The sequence below is a fragment of the Nycticebus coucang genome, chromosome 13 (genome assembly GCF_027406575.1).
Source record: "Nycticebus coucang isolate mNycCou1 chromosome 13, mNycCou1.pri, whole genome shotgun sequence".
Taxonomy (NCBI): Eukaryota; Metazoa; Chordata; class Mammalia; order Primates; family Lorisidae; genus Nycticebus; species Nycticebus coucang.
The window spans coordinates 87,438,753-87,455,507 of NC_069792.1; the positions used below are offsets into that span (position 1 = coordinate 87,438,753).

General features: G+C 45.2%; 1 long non-coding RNA gene across 1 annotated transcript in view; it reads left to right on the forward strand.

Annotated features, from left to right (window-relative positions):
* The first annotated feature begins 6,215 nt into the window (after positions 1–6,215).
* LOC128563888 (uncharacterized) overlaps positions 6,216–16,755 on the forward strand; it is a 65,594-nt gene continuing 55,054 nt past the window's right edge. The window contains exon 1 of the long non-coding RNA XR_008373916.1: positions 6,216–6,312. This is a non-coding gene — a long non-coding RNA (uncharacterized LOC128563888). The remainder of the gene's footprint in view (positions 6,313–16,755) is intronic.

Genomic DNA, 16,755 nt, shown 5'->3' on the forward strand with positions numbered 1-16,755 from the left:
GGCGATGGGGCTGAATAACTGTCAGTACGGAGAGGGTGGGTGGGGGCTGGGGATAAGCTGGTCAGGAAAGGACTCCTGAGGAAGTCGGACTTGAGCTGAGCCTCAAAAGATGAGAAAGAACCAGGCTTGGCATTCCCTCCAGTAGAGGGGGGAGACCAGAAGCAAAAGCCAGAGGTGAGAAGAAATTGGGAGTATTTAGGAAAAATGAAAAAAACAGCTGTAACGAGAGCACAGAGGGAGAGGGGCTGTGATAGGAGAGCAGGTACCGAGGGGGGGGCAAACGTTTAGGGTTTAAAGGTGTCCCTGTGGCTTCCCTGTACAAAGAGGGCTTTAGGAGTAAGGAAGGAAGCTGGTCCCACAGAGGGCTGAGCTGTGAGAAGGATGTTCCAGGCAGATGAAGTCTGTAAAGCAAAGAACGCAGCCTGTGAAGCCTTCCCCAAGAGCAGCCGTTCAATAAAGAAATGTTAGTTGGATTTAAATTCTCAGCCATACTGCAGCTTCATCTCCCCAACAGGTACCCAAGTGTCACATCCCACACACCTCCTCGGAGGAGGCACTCAATAAAAACAAGTTGCGTTGAATGCCAGTTAGTCACTCTCACAGTATTCCTGTCTGGACCTGTGGGGAATAATTGAGAATTGACGTTTCTGCCTGACAAGGCATTGGCCTTGACTCTGCAGGTATGGCAGAGATCTCGGTTGCAATGGCTTGCTCCAAGAATGTACAAAACAGGAGCACAAGGGCAGAATTATCTGATTAGGCAATCTGGAACTCTGCCTTCTCCCCAGGCTGGGCCCCAGGTGCATGGCAGGAGCACAGAGCTGAAGGAGTTTGCTGGAAAACAGGTTCCTCCTCACACTGGGACACGCCCAGACTTACGTGCACCTGTTTATTCTCTGCTGGGGTTTTCCTATGACCTTTGCAGGTGAGCAGTAACAAATAGGACCAGATGACTTGGGGTGGAGTGCCATTAGTCAACTGCATACCATGGAGATGTGGCTTCTCCACTCTAAGATTAATTTTCCAGTCTCTGAAGTGAGGCTGATGTTCCTGTTTGCCTCACTTGTAAGTCTTCAGGTGAGACCCTTTATATGGAAGTCCCTTGTTAATCCTAAGAGCCATCGAGATGTCAGGCCTAATTTACACCCTGTGTAAGAACTAGGGAAAGATTACAATATAGAGAATAAAAAGATAACCATCTATTGTGGGCTTCATCTTGCTAAATCTCTATACCAAGCTTATTGTTTACATTTCCTAGATAAGAATACAAAGACTCAGAGAGGTCAGTATGAACCTTACTCATGGTAAGGGGAGAGGCTGGATTTAAATCCAGATCTGGCCTGCTCCTCCTGTGCTTTTCACACTGTGCCAAACAGCCTCCTTGGAGCACCAGCATCTATGTTTGCTCAGCCAGAAACTGGCATTTCTAAGTGACCAGCTTATCCCGGCTTGCCCCAGACTTTCCTGGTTTTAGCACTGAATGCCTCATAGTCTAGGCAAACTCGAAACCTATTTGGGTGCCTCCCTGTCCTGGGCATTGTCCTTCCTGAGCTAAAGGCTGTCAGGGTGGGGCTGAGGATGTTGCCAGGATGGAGCAGGGAAAGGAGTGAGAGGGGGGAGAATCAGGGGTTTCAGTCCAGACCTCACTGTCATGAGGTTATACACACAGCAACAGCTGCATAAACAGGGCCATTCAATAAAAGGGACAAATGCTGTAGCCTACTTTTAGCATTCTTTTATTTATTTAAATCAGACTTTTCACAATAGGTGAGGCCCTGTCTCACCTTTGAGAGGGACAGGCCTGGACTGTTCTTAACCCTTCCAGACTGCCTATCTTTGACTTTAAAACCTCCATAAAGAGTTTTATACTCTGGCCCAATTATTACTAAGGAAGCCCAGAGGCTGCTGAATGTCGTCCTTTCCCTAGGCTTCTGTATTTTATTTGCTCAGATCACCAGAGCAGGCTCTCTGAAGCAGGCTGCACAAAAGCCAGTCTACCCTGTGGCTGAGGACGATACACAGGTACCTAGAGAAAGGGATTGGGGGCTGGAACCCTCCCCAAACCATCAGCTCTCTGGGCATTAATCCTGCAGCTAAATTGTCTGTGAGGAAGCTTTTAATCCTTCCGAGAAAGAGGGTGCAGGGGTGAGAAGACACCAAGGCCCATTTCTCCTGAAGCCCTGCAGCTTTAGGAGGTCCCTGACATCATACTGTTAATGTTGAGCCAGAGTTTGATTTGTGTTCGGGAGTCTGAGCTTGTAGCTGGGCTCCTGCAGAAACCTCATGAAAGATGCATTTCACCAGGCAGTTCCAGGGGAGAGACCAGCTTAAATTACAGCTCTACAAATCCAAATACTGGCATATCTGCAAATCCAAATGTGGGGACTTAAAAAAAAGTCTAAATTCTAAGAATCTTATTTTGCACTTCTTGTGTGAGATGGGGAAGATGAGATATTTGGAGAGAAAACAAGGCTGTCAATGATGAGAGAGGCTCCCACAGAGCAAAACCAACCTTCTTTTCTTTCCATGGGCATTCTCCATGTTTCTAGGGAATAAAGCTCCAACAAGAGAAAGGGAGACCAGCACTTTTTTGGCCTGGCTTTCTGCAGAAGAGGTTGCCTTACCCAGCATGTAAGGCACAGGGCTCAACAAATCTAGATGGTCAATTCCTTTTTTTGACACAGAGTCTCACTATATCCCCCTTGGTTGAGTGCTGTGGCTTCACAGCTCACAGTAAGAGCTCCAACTCTTAGGCTTAAGCAATTCTCTTGCCTCAGCCTTCCAAGTAGCTGGGACTACAGGCACCTGCCTCAACGCCTGGCTATTTTTTATTGCAGATGTCATTATTGTTTAGCTGTTCTGGGCTGGGTTCGAACCCTCCACCTCAGTGTATGTGGCTGTCACTGTAACCACTGTGCTAGGGGCGCCGAGCCTAGATGGTCAATTCCTATCTGCTTCTTCCAAACTACTTCTAGTCCTGGGACTAAAGGATCCCCATGGATTACTCACCCCACAACACTCTTTTCACAGCATGGCAGCCCCAGGGATCCTGTGAGACTGAGCTAAGCCTGATCACTCCTCTACTCCAAACCCTGCCATGGTTCCCTATCTCCTTCCATGAAGGGCCAAGTCCCTGCAGTAGTTCCTGAGTCCCTCTCTGGATCCGCCACCACCATCCCCTCCCTGCCCCACCCCCCACACACACATACTGGCCCCTTGCTCTTTCTCCCCTATGGCTGTTCCTTCAGCCTGGAATACTCCCCCAGATATCTTCATAGAACACTCCTTTACATCTTGACCCAAATGTTAGCTTCTTGGTGAGCCTTCCTGGCAACCTTATTTAAAATTTCAAATGTCTTCTCTTATATATACCTTATCTCATTTCTCCCCTACAGTCTATGACATTCTACTCACCACCTTTGAGTATTCTGTATCATTTGCTAAATTATTTCTGTTCCTTGTCTCTCCCAAGTAGACCTCTGCGGAGTCGGGGGTTTTCATTTTGTTCACTGAGGAATCCCTGTGTCCTAGAATAGTGTGCTTCACACATGCTTGGCTCAATACATTACAGTTAAATGAATAACGGAAAGGGCTTTTTATGGGCCATCTCTATATCCTCACAATAGTTTTATTAGTATAGGATTATTCTATATCTACAGATGAAAAAATTAATTCTAAAATTTACTAAATGCCTATGATGCCAGCACTGAAGACTAGGCACTTAAGTTCCCGGTTTGCAGGGGGAGGTTAGGAAGTTTGGCTCAGCTAACACAGCTATGTTCACCAAGAAATGACAACTCTGTGTAGTCCAACATGGTAGCCACTAGTCACGGGTGGGTATTGAGCAAACATTCACAATGCAGTCTGAACTGAAATGTGTTAGAATGCAAACTGATACACACTGATTTTCTTTTCTTTCTTTCTTTTTTTTTGAGACAAAGCCACAAGCTGTTGCCCTGGGTAGAGTGCCGTAGCATCACAGCTCACAGAAACCTCCAACTCCTGGGCTCAAGCGATTCTCCTGCCTTCACCTCCCACGTAGCTGGGACTACAGGCACCCACCACAATGCCCGGCTATTTTTTGATTGCAGCAATCATTGTTTGGCAGGCCCGGGATGGATTCGAACCCTCCAGCTCAGGTGTATATGACTGGCGCCTTAGTTGCTTGAGCCACAGGCGCCGAACTGATGCATACTGATTTTCAAGACTTGATACAAAGAAGGTAAAGTGTCTTGCTAATTTTTTCTGTTGCAGTTTGGCAGGGGCCGGGTTCGAACCCGCCACCCTCAGTATATGGGGCCGGCGCCCTACCCACTGAACCACAGGCACCACCCTTGCTGATTTTTTCATAATGATTACATGTTGAAATGACAGTATTTTGGTTTCTATTGGGTTAAATGGAACATATTATTCATATCAGTATCACCTATTCCTTTTTGCTTTTTAAAAATGTGGCCACTAAAAAAATTAAATTACATGTGTGATTTGCATTTGGGCTTGCATTGGATTTCTATTGGACAGTACTCTTCTAGCAATTTCCATTCTGCCTCACATCTCTGTCTTCAAGGACATTGCCTCTTGGACTCTTGACAGTGAGGGGTCAGTGACCTTGTCTTTCCCATAAGAGCAAAGACATGCAGGATGCATCAACAAGTCTCTCAAAGCTCTTATGATACCTGTCTTAGTTCAGGCTGTTACAACAAAGAACGATAGACTGGGTGGCATAAAAGCAACAGAAATTAATCTCTCTCAGTTCTGGAGACTCAACATCTGAGTCCACAGCCGAGACGGGCCTGGTGGGTACCGATGAAGGCCCTATTCTGGGATTGCAAACTGTCATCCTCTGGTCGTTTCCTCATGAGACAGAAAGGGCAAGAGAGCTTTCTGGGGTCCTTTTCATAGGGGCACTAATTCCATCATGGGTGCTTCACCCTTATGACCTAACCGACTCCTGAAAGCCTCACCTTCCGATACCATCGCATGTGGCAGGGCCGTGGGAGTAGCATTTCACATATGAATTTGGAGGGGACACAAACCTTTAGTCCATAACAATACCCAAAGAATGAATGTCTCTCTCCAAAAAGCAGTCCAACTAGAATGAGAAGCAAAAAAGAAATGAAGGAAGTGGGCTTCAGGAGAGATGTATCATAGCCCCTTCTAAGTAAAGCAGGTAGCCCTCTGCACCAACGTCAGAGGAGTTGGGTCTGTGAAGAAGGAATTCCAAGTGTAATGGACCTGAACGAGGCTGACTGCTGTAAAGCAGGGACTCACCTTTGACATCACTGAGCAGCCTTCTCAGGGCCATCAGCTGCCTGGATGGGCACTCTTGTAGAACATTCAAATTGGCCTGATAACTACATTTCTTTTTGTTAAACCATAAGCCAGGTGGTCTGGTTTTATGTATCTAACTCTGTGGGCTGGCTTAATGTGAACTTCTACTTTTAGTGTGTTGACACAGTGGGGTTTCTGAGTCTTGAAGTTTAAAAAGCATACCTCCAATGATAGAGAATTCACAGAAGTGTTAATAAATAGAAGCAGCTGATATTTGTTGAGTGCTTACTGAACGCAGCACCATGCTAAGAGATTTCTATGTATCCATTCATCCAATCATTACCTGTGAGGTAGGAATCATTATCATTACCCTCATTTTATAAATGAGAGAATAGGCACAGAAGAAACGGAAGCATCTTGCCCATGGTCACACAGCTAGTGATTTGCAGAGCCAAAAGTCAGACAAGGCAGTGCCATGGAGTGGGGATAACCGCTGGCCACACACCCAGTCCAGACACTAACCCTGTGGCTGGGTTGCTTTGTCTTCATATGCACATGTCTCTTAGACCCATCTGTGGATGACAAAGTCATCACCTTTGCATTTCTGCATTCATTCATGAGCCTGACTCATCACTATCCTTCCAGCTTCATCTCTTGTTATTTTTCCAGTTGCCTAATCTGCCCAACCACACCGGTTCTTGGGGTCCTGTCCACACGAAGCTTATGATAGCCTCAGCCAGCTGTGACTGGCCTCTGAACCGAAATCCTCTTCATCCCTCTCTTCCAAAGCTGAATACTTTGCATTCCTTGTGCTCAATATAAGTCCTGGGGGTGGAGGGAGCTTTGATAACAGACTGGTCAGCCTCCCACTTTCCCTCAGCCCTCCTTCATCCCCTGCATAACTGTGCTCATGAGAGTGATTTCATTGCTTATTTCCCACCATTGTTGGCCTCACTAGAAGCCCCGGCTTTGATGCTTCAGTGTCGCTCCCTCGTGTCCAGTGCAGCAGCCTCCACACAGTAGCTGCTTAACAATCACGTGGTGAGTAAATACACCCTTCTTCCAGCAAGCCCAATATTCTTATTCTGGGGGTATCCAGAGAACCTCTCCTTCAAAAAGTGGTTTTGAGTTTCAAGTATGTGCTCAGGTTTGCAAACCTAAGGTGTTAAGTGGAACCAGGAGGAAGCTGACAGAGTCAGGTTAAGTGTGGGTTAAGGAGCAGGAAACCTGAGAAGGGGTAAACAGTAAGAGCCTATGAAGAAGAACAAATATCTGGGTGGTGCCTGTGGCTCAAAGGCGTGGGGCGCTGGCCTCATATGCCGGAGGTGGTGGGTTCAAACACAGCCCTGGCCAAAAACTGCAAAAAAAAAAAAAAGAAGAAGAAGAACGAATATCAAGGAACAATTTTGCTAAAGCTGGGCGGTGCTTGTGCTCAATGGGTAGGGCACCAGCCCCATATACCAAGGGTGGTGGGTTCGAACCCGGCCCTGGCCAAACTGCAACAAAAAAATGGGTATTGTGGTGGGTGCCTATAGTCCCAGCTACTTGGGAGGCTGAGGCAAGAGAATCACCTAAGTCCATGAGTTGAAGGTTGCTATGAGCTATAATGCCACAGCACCCTACAGAGGGTGACAAAGAGAGACTATGTCTCTAAAAAAAAAAAAAAAAAAATTTGCTAAAGCTGATTGCCCTTGAGTAGTGAATGCTCTGACAATTGACGGGGTGAAAGGTAGATTTCTCACTTTACATGACCAGGACTTCCCTTTGGTCTAAGGAGAGGGCCCAGCTGTGGGCCTTATGGCTGAGGCTGAATGTGTTCCATGGCCCACTACAGCTCAGCTGAGGCTGGCAACCCAATTCCTGAAATCCTCAGTGGACAAGTGGGTACCCTACTCCCTGCTTCCTGCTCAATTTATGCATGCATAAGACTACAATCCATCCCTGCCCTGTCCTCCCACTAGCACTCAGTAGGTGTGCAGGAAGCATTTTTGAAGTAATAAATTCATGAGTGCGTAGAATGAGACTTTCGTCTTAAGGGCACAAAAAGCAGATGGGCATGCCAGACAAAGGGAATTTAGAACCTGAGCCAAAAGCGCAAGCATAAAAGCTGTATATACTTAGCATTGTCCAATCAGAGTGGCTGTAACCCCTCTGTAGATAGTTATGAATCAATGAAAAGACGAAACCTTTCTCTGAGATGGTAGAGGACTAACTGTGCGACAGATACGGTGTTACCTGGTTCATCCTCCCTAAACCTTACGGGGCAGGTTCTGTTATTCTTCTCATTTTATAGCTGGGGAAAATGAAAAACGGAGGAATTTGTCCCCATCCAGAGCTGGCAAGTCAGCCAGCTGACAGAGTGTGGGCCTGGCGGGTCTGAGTCCAAGCCCAGTGCGTAAGTGGAGCCTTCACATTTAGACCACAGTTTGTACCACTGATGTCACAAATGACGACGGGAAGGAGCTTCTTGTCAAGGTGGACTGTAGCCCTTTCCTTTTCCTCTTCCTCCTCCTCTGACTGGGGCATTCTTCATCCAGAACATCCAGCCCAAGGATTTCAGATGGGGGCTTAACATTTAGCACAGCTATAAAGATTCCAGAACTAGAAGGCTGGAGGATGGCCCCAGTGGGAAAGGAAATCTGAACTTTCTTTATAGGGATAGCTCAGAGTGGGGTGGAGGGGAAATTACTCGGGGATCCTGACTAATCTGACAAGTGAATGTATTGTCCTAGTAGGGTCTGAGTCATTAGAATGTTGGGGGCATACCAACGAAAATAAATAAATCGGATTTCAGGGTAATACTGTATCACTACAACCCTGTGGGCGCCTAGGCACGCCACTGCCCTGGGCATGAAGATATCTTCCAGTTTGAACAGACCAAAAATATTCCAATTCCTATCAGACAAATTTCCCTCCCCTAGTGATTTATAAATTTCTGCCCAAATTGTTGGGGCTAGCTCAATGTTTACCAAGCCATCCTCAGCCCTTTTTCTTCCATTGCCCACAGCCCCAGGGCTTCCAGCCTCCCAAATCATTATGCAAATAACTTAGAGGCTCACCCTAATAGGGATTCACTAGGAATACACCTGCTGGAAAGTCTCTAGTTAACTGGATTTGTGTTTAAATGGAAGGTTAAATAAAAACTGCCTTGTTGCATCCCTTATTATTGAAACTATCAGTTCACTCACCTGCATAGCTGTCTGGAGCAGAATGAAAATAATTATGTTTTTCTTGATGATTAGGCATCTCACAGTGCCATGGGGCTTTATTCTGCCTGTTGGTTGGGATTAAAATTTAACTGCAGTTGTAGATTTTTGTGAGAAATTAGGCTCTAACTGTTCTTAGATGAAGAGGGAATTTATCTCATTTTGTTGGGAGAAGTGCAGCCCCTTACCGACCCAATGCCTTGCAGTCAGAAGCTTATTCTTGAAAATCCAGATAAAATCAATGAATGCTTCATATTAATTTATTTCTTGCAGTTTTTTCCTTGTGATAATTGTGTCTGCCTTTTATTGATTCCTGGCGATTGCCGCAGGCATTGCACTAAGCACTCTGCACAGCACATAGGTCCATCTGAGGTGCCGTGCAGTGAGTGGCGCTCAGTGGGGAGGCACTCTCTCCCTTCTGCCGGTGCAGAAATAGAACCCCAGAGAGGTAAAGTGACTTGGCTGAGAAGTGCAGAAGCTGGAAAGTGACAAACCAGAGTTCACCTAACTTGAGGGATCTTCTGATGGGGCTAGATAGGCAGGGGCACCCCTGACATCCTAAAAAAGTGGAACCTTTAAGAAGAGGGAATTGAGATGGGGCGTGCAGGTGAACACACATGTGTTGGCCTTGAATTGTCCATCTGGAGGGACTAAGAAAGTCCATCTATAGTTTTAGAGAAGTGATTTTCAAAGTACCTGTGGGGATGAACAAGGCTTGTTTGTTTGTTTCTGAGACAGAGTCTCAAGCTGTTACCCTGGGTAAAGTGCTGTGGCATCATAGCTCACAGCAACCTCCAACTCTTGGACTCATATGATCCTCTTGCCTCATTTTTATTTTTATTTATTTATTTTTTTTTCCTCTTGCCTCATTTTTAGTAGAGACAGGGTCTTGGTTTTTGCTCAGGTTGGTCACAAACCCTTGAGCTCAAGCTATGTACCCACCCTGGCCTCCCGAGTGCTAGGATTACAGGTGTGAGCCACCACTCCTGACTGTTTGTTTGTTTCTTTGATTTCATTTGTTTGTTTTTAAGATAGTCTTCCTCTGTTGCTCTGGGTAGAGTGCTGTGGTGTCATATCTCACAGCAACCTCAAAGTCTTGGGTTTGAGCCATAACCTCACCTTAGACTCCCAAGTAGCTGGGACTACAGACGTTTTTGTTTGTTTTTGAGACAGAGACTTACCTGAGCTAAAGTGCTATGACCTCTGCTTAGCTTACCTCAGACTCCTGGATGATCCTCCCACTGTGGCCTCCTGGAGTGCTAGGATTACAGACAGGCGCCATTGCTATTTGTTTTATTTGTTTAATAATGACCAACATTTTGTGGACAAATGCCCTTATAAAATAACACACATGTAAATTACTAAAGAAATGAAGTTAAATAAATAAATAAGATGATCTGAATGTTTGTGTCCCTCCAGAATGCTGAAATCTAATCCCCCAGCATGATAGTGTTAGGAAGCAGGGCCTTGGGGAACATCATGAGGATGGAGCTTTCATGAAGGAAATGACTGCCCCTTTATTTTTATTTTTATTATTTTTAGTGCCTCTTTAAAAGATTTCTCCAAGAGCTGCCTAGCACATTCCCCATGTGAAGACAGAGTGAGAGGTCATCGTTGGTGAACCAGGAAGCAGGCTCACACCAGACACCAAATCTGCCAGGACCTTGACCTTGCACTTCCCAGTCTCAGAAATTGTGAGGAATACATTTCTTTTTCTTTCTTTTTTTTTTTGAGACAGAGCCTTAAGCTGTCACCCTGGGTAGAGTGCTGTGGCATCTTAGCTCACAGCAACCTCTAACTCCTGGGCTTAAGCGATTCTCTTGCCTCAGCCTCCCAAGTAGCTGGGACTACAGGCACCTGCCACAATGCCTGGCTATTTTTTGTTTGCAACCGTCATTGTTGTTTGGAGGGCCCCGGGCTGGATTCGAACCCGCGAGCTCAGGTGTCTGTGGCTGGCGCCTTAGCCACTTGAGCCACAGGCACCGAGCCAGGAATACATTTTTTTATGAGCCACCCAGTTCATGGTATTTCATTATAATGGCATGGATGGACTGAGACAGAGCCTCAGTTGGTTTGTTGCTGATGTTGTTGTTTAGATTTAACAGACATACAGTAACTGTCAAATTGTTATAAAAGTCCTAGACGCTCATTCCCAGTGTCTGTCCTTCAATGTGGATAGGTAATAAACAGCTGGTGGCACGATGGATGTGCTCCCACTCCACTGGATCTCCAATACTGTCCTCTGATCAGCAGTCTGGGCCCCTGGGAGCTTGTAATCCTCAACAGCCTGCTAAAACAGAGTGTGGATTTTAACAAGATATCTGGGTGATTCTTGTGTGTGTTAATGCTTGGGAAGCACTGATTTAGAATGTAGGCTCTGAAGTCTGACCACCTTTTTCAGTCCTTCTTGTTCTCTTCTGTGTGATATTAGGCAATTCACTTGACCTCTCTGTGCTTCACTCCCTAGCTTTGGTTTGTTTTTTGCCTTGAGAAAGGGTTTCACTTTGTTGCTTGGGCTCCAGTGTAGTGGCATCAACACAGCTCACTGCAACCTCATAGCACACTGCAACATGGGCTCAAACAATACTCCTGTCTCAGCCTCCTGAGTAGCTGGGACTATAGGCATGCACCACTGTGCCAGGCTCATTTTTTTATTTTTAGTAGAGGCTGAGTCTCCCTCTTGCTTAGGCTGGTCCCAAACTTCTGGCCTCAAGTAATCCTCCTGCCTCCTCCTCCCAGGCATGAGCCAACACACCCAGCTCAGGTCTTAGTTTTTTTTTTTTTTTCTTTTGAGACAGAGCCTCAAGCTGTTGCCCTCGGTAGAGTGCCATGGCAGCACAGCTCACAGCAACCTCCAACTCCTGGGCTCAAGCTATTCTCCTGCCTCTGCCTCTCAAGTAGCTGGGACTACAGGCGCCCACCACAATACCTGGCTACTTTTTGGTTGCAGCCATCATTGTTGTTTGGCAGGCCTGGGCTGGATTCGAACCCGCCAGCTCAGGTGTATGTGGCTGGCGCCTTAGCCTCTTGAGCCACTGGCGCCAAGCCTCAGGTTCTAGTTTTAACAGCACTCATCTTTCTGGGATATTATGAGCCTTTGAGGTAATGCACCGATGGTTGACTGTAGTTGAGAGCACTCCGTGTGCTTGGCACATGGTAAGGGTTTTATTGCTATTGTTGTTTTGTTAATGATTTTTGAAAATGAAATTTATTATTTCTAGGCATCCTTGTTGTCTTTTGAGGCCTAGGCATCCAGGCCAAGGATACTTACTCTGATGGTTGAATTATCTGTTAGCTTTACGGAGGGTTTCCCCTTCCCCTGCCTGAATCTCATCGTTTGGCACTGAGGCTACTGATGCCATTGAAACCCCCACTGTATAGGTTTCTTACCTCACTTAGGATCATCTCTTTGGGATAACTATTACGTACAAGGTTGACATGAACTCCTGAAAGGTGATAAGTTCTGGTTTCCCGGGCTGATCCAGACACACCTGCCCTGGCTCCTGGGTTCTTCTTGCTGACAGATGGAACCACTGCAGTTCAGCTGGGGGAGAGACACTCCTGGATGTTGGGGTGTTTGTGGCAGCAGTGGCTCTGGCTTTCTTAGTTCTCTCATTGTCTCTACGGAGGAAAGCCATTTGTCCTCTAGTGAGACTGATGATTCTGCGAGCCTAGGGCCAGGAAAAAGCAGTAACAAAAGTGAATAGTCAGCCAAGTAGAGTTTGCTGGAGATTTACAGAGAAACCTACCTACAGACACAGAGCTGCTGGATTTATAACAAGGGCTGGATAATTTGTTCTTGTGTGCTAAGATAAGGGTAAACAAATTTCATGCTGTGATGTAAGCCCCTATCTGCAGAAGTCAGGAAAGATTCCCTGCCCTGTTGCTGAATTGCTGGCTTGGCAAATTATCCCCAGAGGCTTATTTCTTAGAGACTTCGTTCAGAGTGCACACGGGGGTCCAAGTGTTAAAGGTGGAGGGATGTGCCTGGGTGCAGAGGAGGGAGACTTTTGCATTCTGGTGCAAGTGGGAGCTCAGAAATGGAAGTGGCCATTGTATGAGCAATAGTATTTGGAAAATCCTAGACAGATGCTGGGGTGGTATCAAATAACTGTGTGTGATGCCTGGACATGACTGAGGAAATGTACCAGGAAATATACGTTCACCTTTTAACCAACGCTTGGCCTTTGTCCTGCAGTCACACTCATTCTGGACCTGGCTCTGCTGTCTGTATTGTCAGCAGCACATGGTTAAATGCTCTGTGTTTCCACAGTTTCTCGTCACACCTGCAGACAAAGAAGTACTCCCTACTCCTTGTGACAAAGGAACCTGCTTGCTCTGTCCCCTCTGTCGCACTTCCACCCACAGGGATGAAGGCAATATCTTAATAATCTTTGTATCCCTCATGTATAAGCACTCTCTCTCTATAGTAACAACGTTTACAGAAGTAAGGAAGAAAGTTAGAGCTCCAGGGGTAAGTCTATTTGAGAAATATAGGAATGCAACTTCAAATATGGAAAATTATTATTATCAAAAAAAAGTACCTCATTTGGTGTTTTGTGTATTTTCTAATAATCCTCATTATTCTGTAACGTGAGAATGATGTATTGCTATCTATAGTTGCCTTCGCACGTCCCCAAGTCCGTGCCTGGGTGCCATTTTGCCCATCTGTAAAATAGGGGAGAAGGGTGCTCTACTTCCCCAGCCTGCTCGTTCGTGGGTGTTAGAAGTGCGAGTGGAAGAGGCAGGCAGCCGAGGAAACGGACTTTAAGGAAAAAGCCAAGCCCAGCGTGAGTTCCAATAAATTCAACATTGTTACACAGAACTGGGCGTAAAGGAAGCAAATGGGGAGCCAGGCAGGTGTGCAAGGGCCTTCAGAGGCAAATCAACCCAGGAATGAGAAGCCCCGCCTGGGACTGATGAGTGACCAGGCCAGTGGGGCAGGGAGAACACATTGATCCCCCAAGATGAAAGTGTCCACGTTTGTGTTCAGAGTAAGGCAGGCCTATGTGCGTATGACGTGTATGCACACACAGACACAGGGGTGTCATTGGGGGAGCATTGGTATGTCGCCAGAGACACAGAGGTCTTCTTATGCTGTAGATAATGTCATCAGACGTCCCCTGACACAGGACTTTGCAAGTTATTAAAGCCTCTCATTAGTCAGTCTCCCTCTGTCCCTCTGTGTTCTTGGTGCTGACAGTATGGATAACGTACTAACTACGTTTTGTTAACAAAGAAGAAGAATAACACATATTTATTTGTGTGTATATGTATTCTTATTTTTCTCCCATGCTTTTTTCTGTATACCACATAGATTATTTCTGGAAGTTTATCCATAAAGCGGATAAGCATGTTTGCCTCTGGGTAGACATCTGAGTGCCAGAGTAGGAAAGAGAATAACTTTGTAAAGCACCCTCTTTTATAATATCTGAGTCTTTTAGTCATGACTACAGTGTATTTATGACATGGTTAAAGGCTGTTTTATGAATAAGTGGAAAGAAGTGGGCTGATGGGGGCAGAAGGATAGAAGTGCTCCAGAGGTGGTCAGCTCCCCAACCCAAGGCAGGAAAGCCTAAATCAGTCTTTGGGAAGTGGTGTGTCAGTAATTTCAACAAATCATCTTAGAAGCAAGAGAGGCTCTTCCTCCTGTGACCTGAAGTCACAGTTGAAGGGGCACAGTCCCCTGCACTGTTGTAAGGTGAATCAGTCTCATTTGTGCTCCTTGAGGTATGAGGCTCTGAGAAAAAACATTTCCAGTACTTGGGCTAGATGTGAGTTTTGGGGGATATTCTCCCCCAGCTCGCATAAGAGGCTTTGCTGAAAAATGCAGGCAGTTATACCTTAAAGGAAAGAATGTGCTGGAGGGCCCCACCAAGTCATAGCTAGAGACAGATCATCTGCCTGGGGCAGTGGACCCTTGCACTTAATTCCCTACCTCTATTTACACAGTAACTTTCTTTTCTTTCTTTTTTTTAATTTTTTTTATTGTTAAATCATAGCTGTGCACATTTGTGCAATCAAGGGGTACAATGTGCTCGTTTCATATACAATCTGAAATATTCTCATCAAACTGTTCAACGTAGCCTTCATGGCGTTTTCTTAGTTATTGTATGTAGACATTTGTATTCTGCATTTAGTAAGTTTCGCCTGTAAAATGCACTGTAGGTGTGGCCCCACCCATTACCCTCCCTCCACCCTGACTCCCCCCCTCCCTTCCCCTCCCTTGACCCTTTCCCCATATTCTTGTGCTATAGTTGGGTTATGGCCTTCATATGAAAGCTATAAATTAGCTTCATAGTAGGGCTGAGTACATCAGATACTTTTCTTCCATTCTTGAGATACTTCCATTCTTAAGAATATGTTCCAGCTCCATCCATGTAAGCATGAAAGAGGTAAAGTCTCCATCTTTCTTTAAGGCTGCGTAATATTCCATGGTATACATGTACCACAATTTGCTAGTCCATTCGTGGGTCGATGGGCACTTGGGCTTCTTCCATAACTTAGCAATTATGAATTGGGCTGCAATAAACATTCTGGTACAGATGTCTTGGTTATATTACACAGTAACTTCCAGTTAGTCATACAGGGAAGTGGGCAAACAGAACAGACAACCCAGCCCTTTGTGGTTTATCTCCAAATAGGATATTTTTAGTTTAGAAAGGTGTGTATATACTTTGCTGTATTAACGCTGATAAGGAATCTTAATGACAGTTTTTTTACCTTTTGTCTCCCTTGTTCTTGGATTATTTTATTTTATTTTTTTTGGCCTGGGCTGGGTTTGAACCCGCCACCTCTGGTATATGGGGCCAGCGCCCTACTCCTTGAGCCACAGGTGCTGCCCCAGTTCTTGGATTATTTTTATCTGATGAGTTTGGGTATATAAGAAAGTGAATAAAGAGACAAGTGATTGCTGATGTGCCTGAGTGAGCACCAGCCATCCCTTTTATTTTATTTTATTATTATTATTATTTGCAGTTTTTGACCAGGGCTGGGTTTGAAGCCCCCACCTCTGGCATATGGGGCCAGCGCCCTACTTCTTTGAGCCACAGGTACCATCCTCAGCCATCCCTTTTAAAATCATTCATTTCATCTGTGGTGCTGCCTCTGCGTCATTGACCAGTGGCCCAGTGGACAGCAACACACAGTCTGTAGTCATCATATCTGGACTTAGGGAACTTATTTTCAAGTTTTGAAAATGAGGTGGTTGCATTACTAGACATTTGTTGCTATGGCCGCAGACCTTCCAAGCAACTTTATGAAGGGAACTGGCTGATGTCATTTAGTTCCTGCACTGGGCCTGACATGGATAGGCCACTTTGTAGGTATTGTCTTATTTGATTCTTAAACAGTCCTACCAAGTACTACCTTAAGGTATTGGGGATCAATCAACTGGCCCAAGATCTCACAGCTAATAAGGCAGAATCACAATAGGGTATCAGGTTCTCTTTCTCTCCAAATGCTGGGCTCTACTTACTACCGAACCAATACTGCCTAGAAGAGAAGGAACTAGGGCTCAGCTGCCTACCAGAAATGGGCAAATAATCATCTTAGGGTAGTGGCTCTCCAACACTGGCTGCATAAGAATCACCTGCACGGATTAGTAAAATGCACATTGCTAACCCTATCCCCAAGTTTCTGATTCAATAGGTTGAGGAGGGCAATGATTTGCATTTCTACTGAGTTCTCAGGTGACATTGTTGCTTCTGGCAGGAAAATACACTTTGATGACCATCGTCTTAAGTAAAGAGATTAGAGTGGAGACTAACAAAGCTTAACTGGTAATCTTAGAGCCAAATGTGATAGAAACAGGGTAATTTTATACCATTTATATGTCTTATAATTATTCCCCTTGTGTTATTTTTTGTGTTTTAATTAACTACTTTTTGAAAATATCCACCTATTTTAATTATTTTTAAGTAAAAGAGGGAAAAAGGAGATAAGTGGACCTTATGGTATGGAGTACAGGGGTGACCACAGAGCCCCCCAAGAGAAAGACCAAATCATTAGCCATGACTCTTGTGGTCAGAAGTGACAGAAGTCTAACTGCAGTCATTTTTAAGTTTTTATTTGGCTGTATGTAACAGAAACTCACTAAAAAATTTGTCTTGAGACCAAATTTCTGTGGTTCTTGTACAATATTTCTAGTGTTTGATTGCCACTGGCATTGCCTTAACAGTTGAATAATATCAAATTTGGCATCTCTGTGATTTTTTAAAAAATTTTATTTTTTACTCTTGGTCTCAAAATAGCCACTATGGCTCCCGTCATCACATCT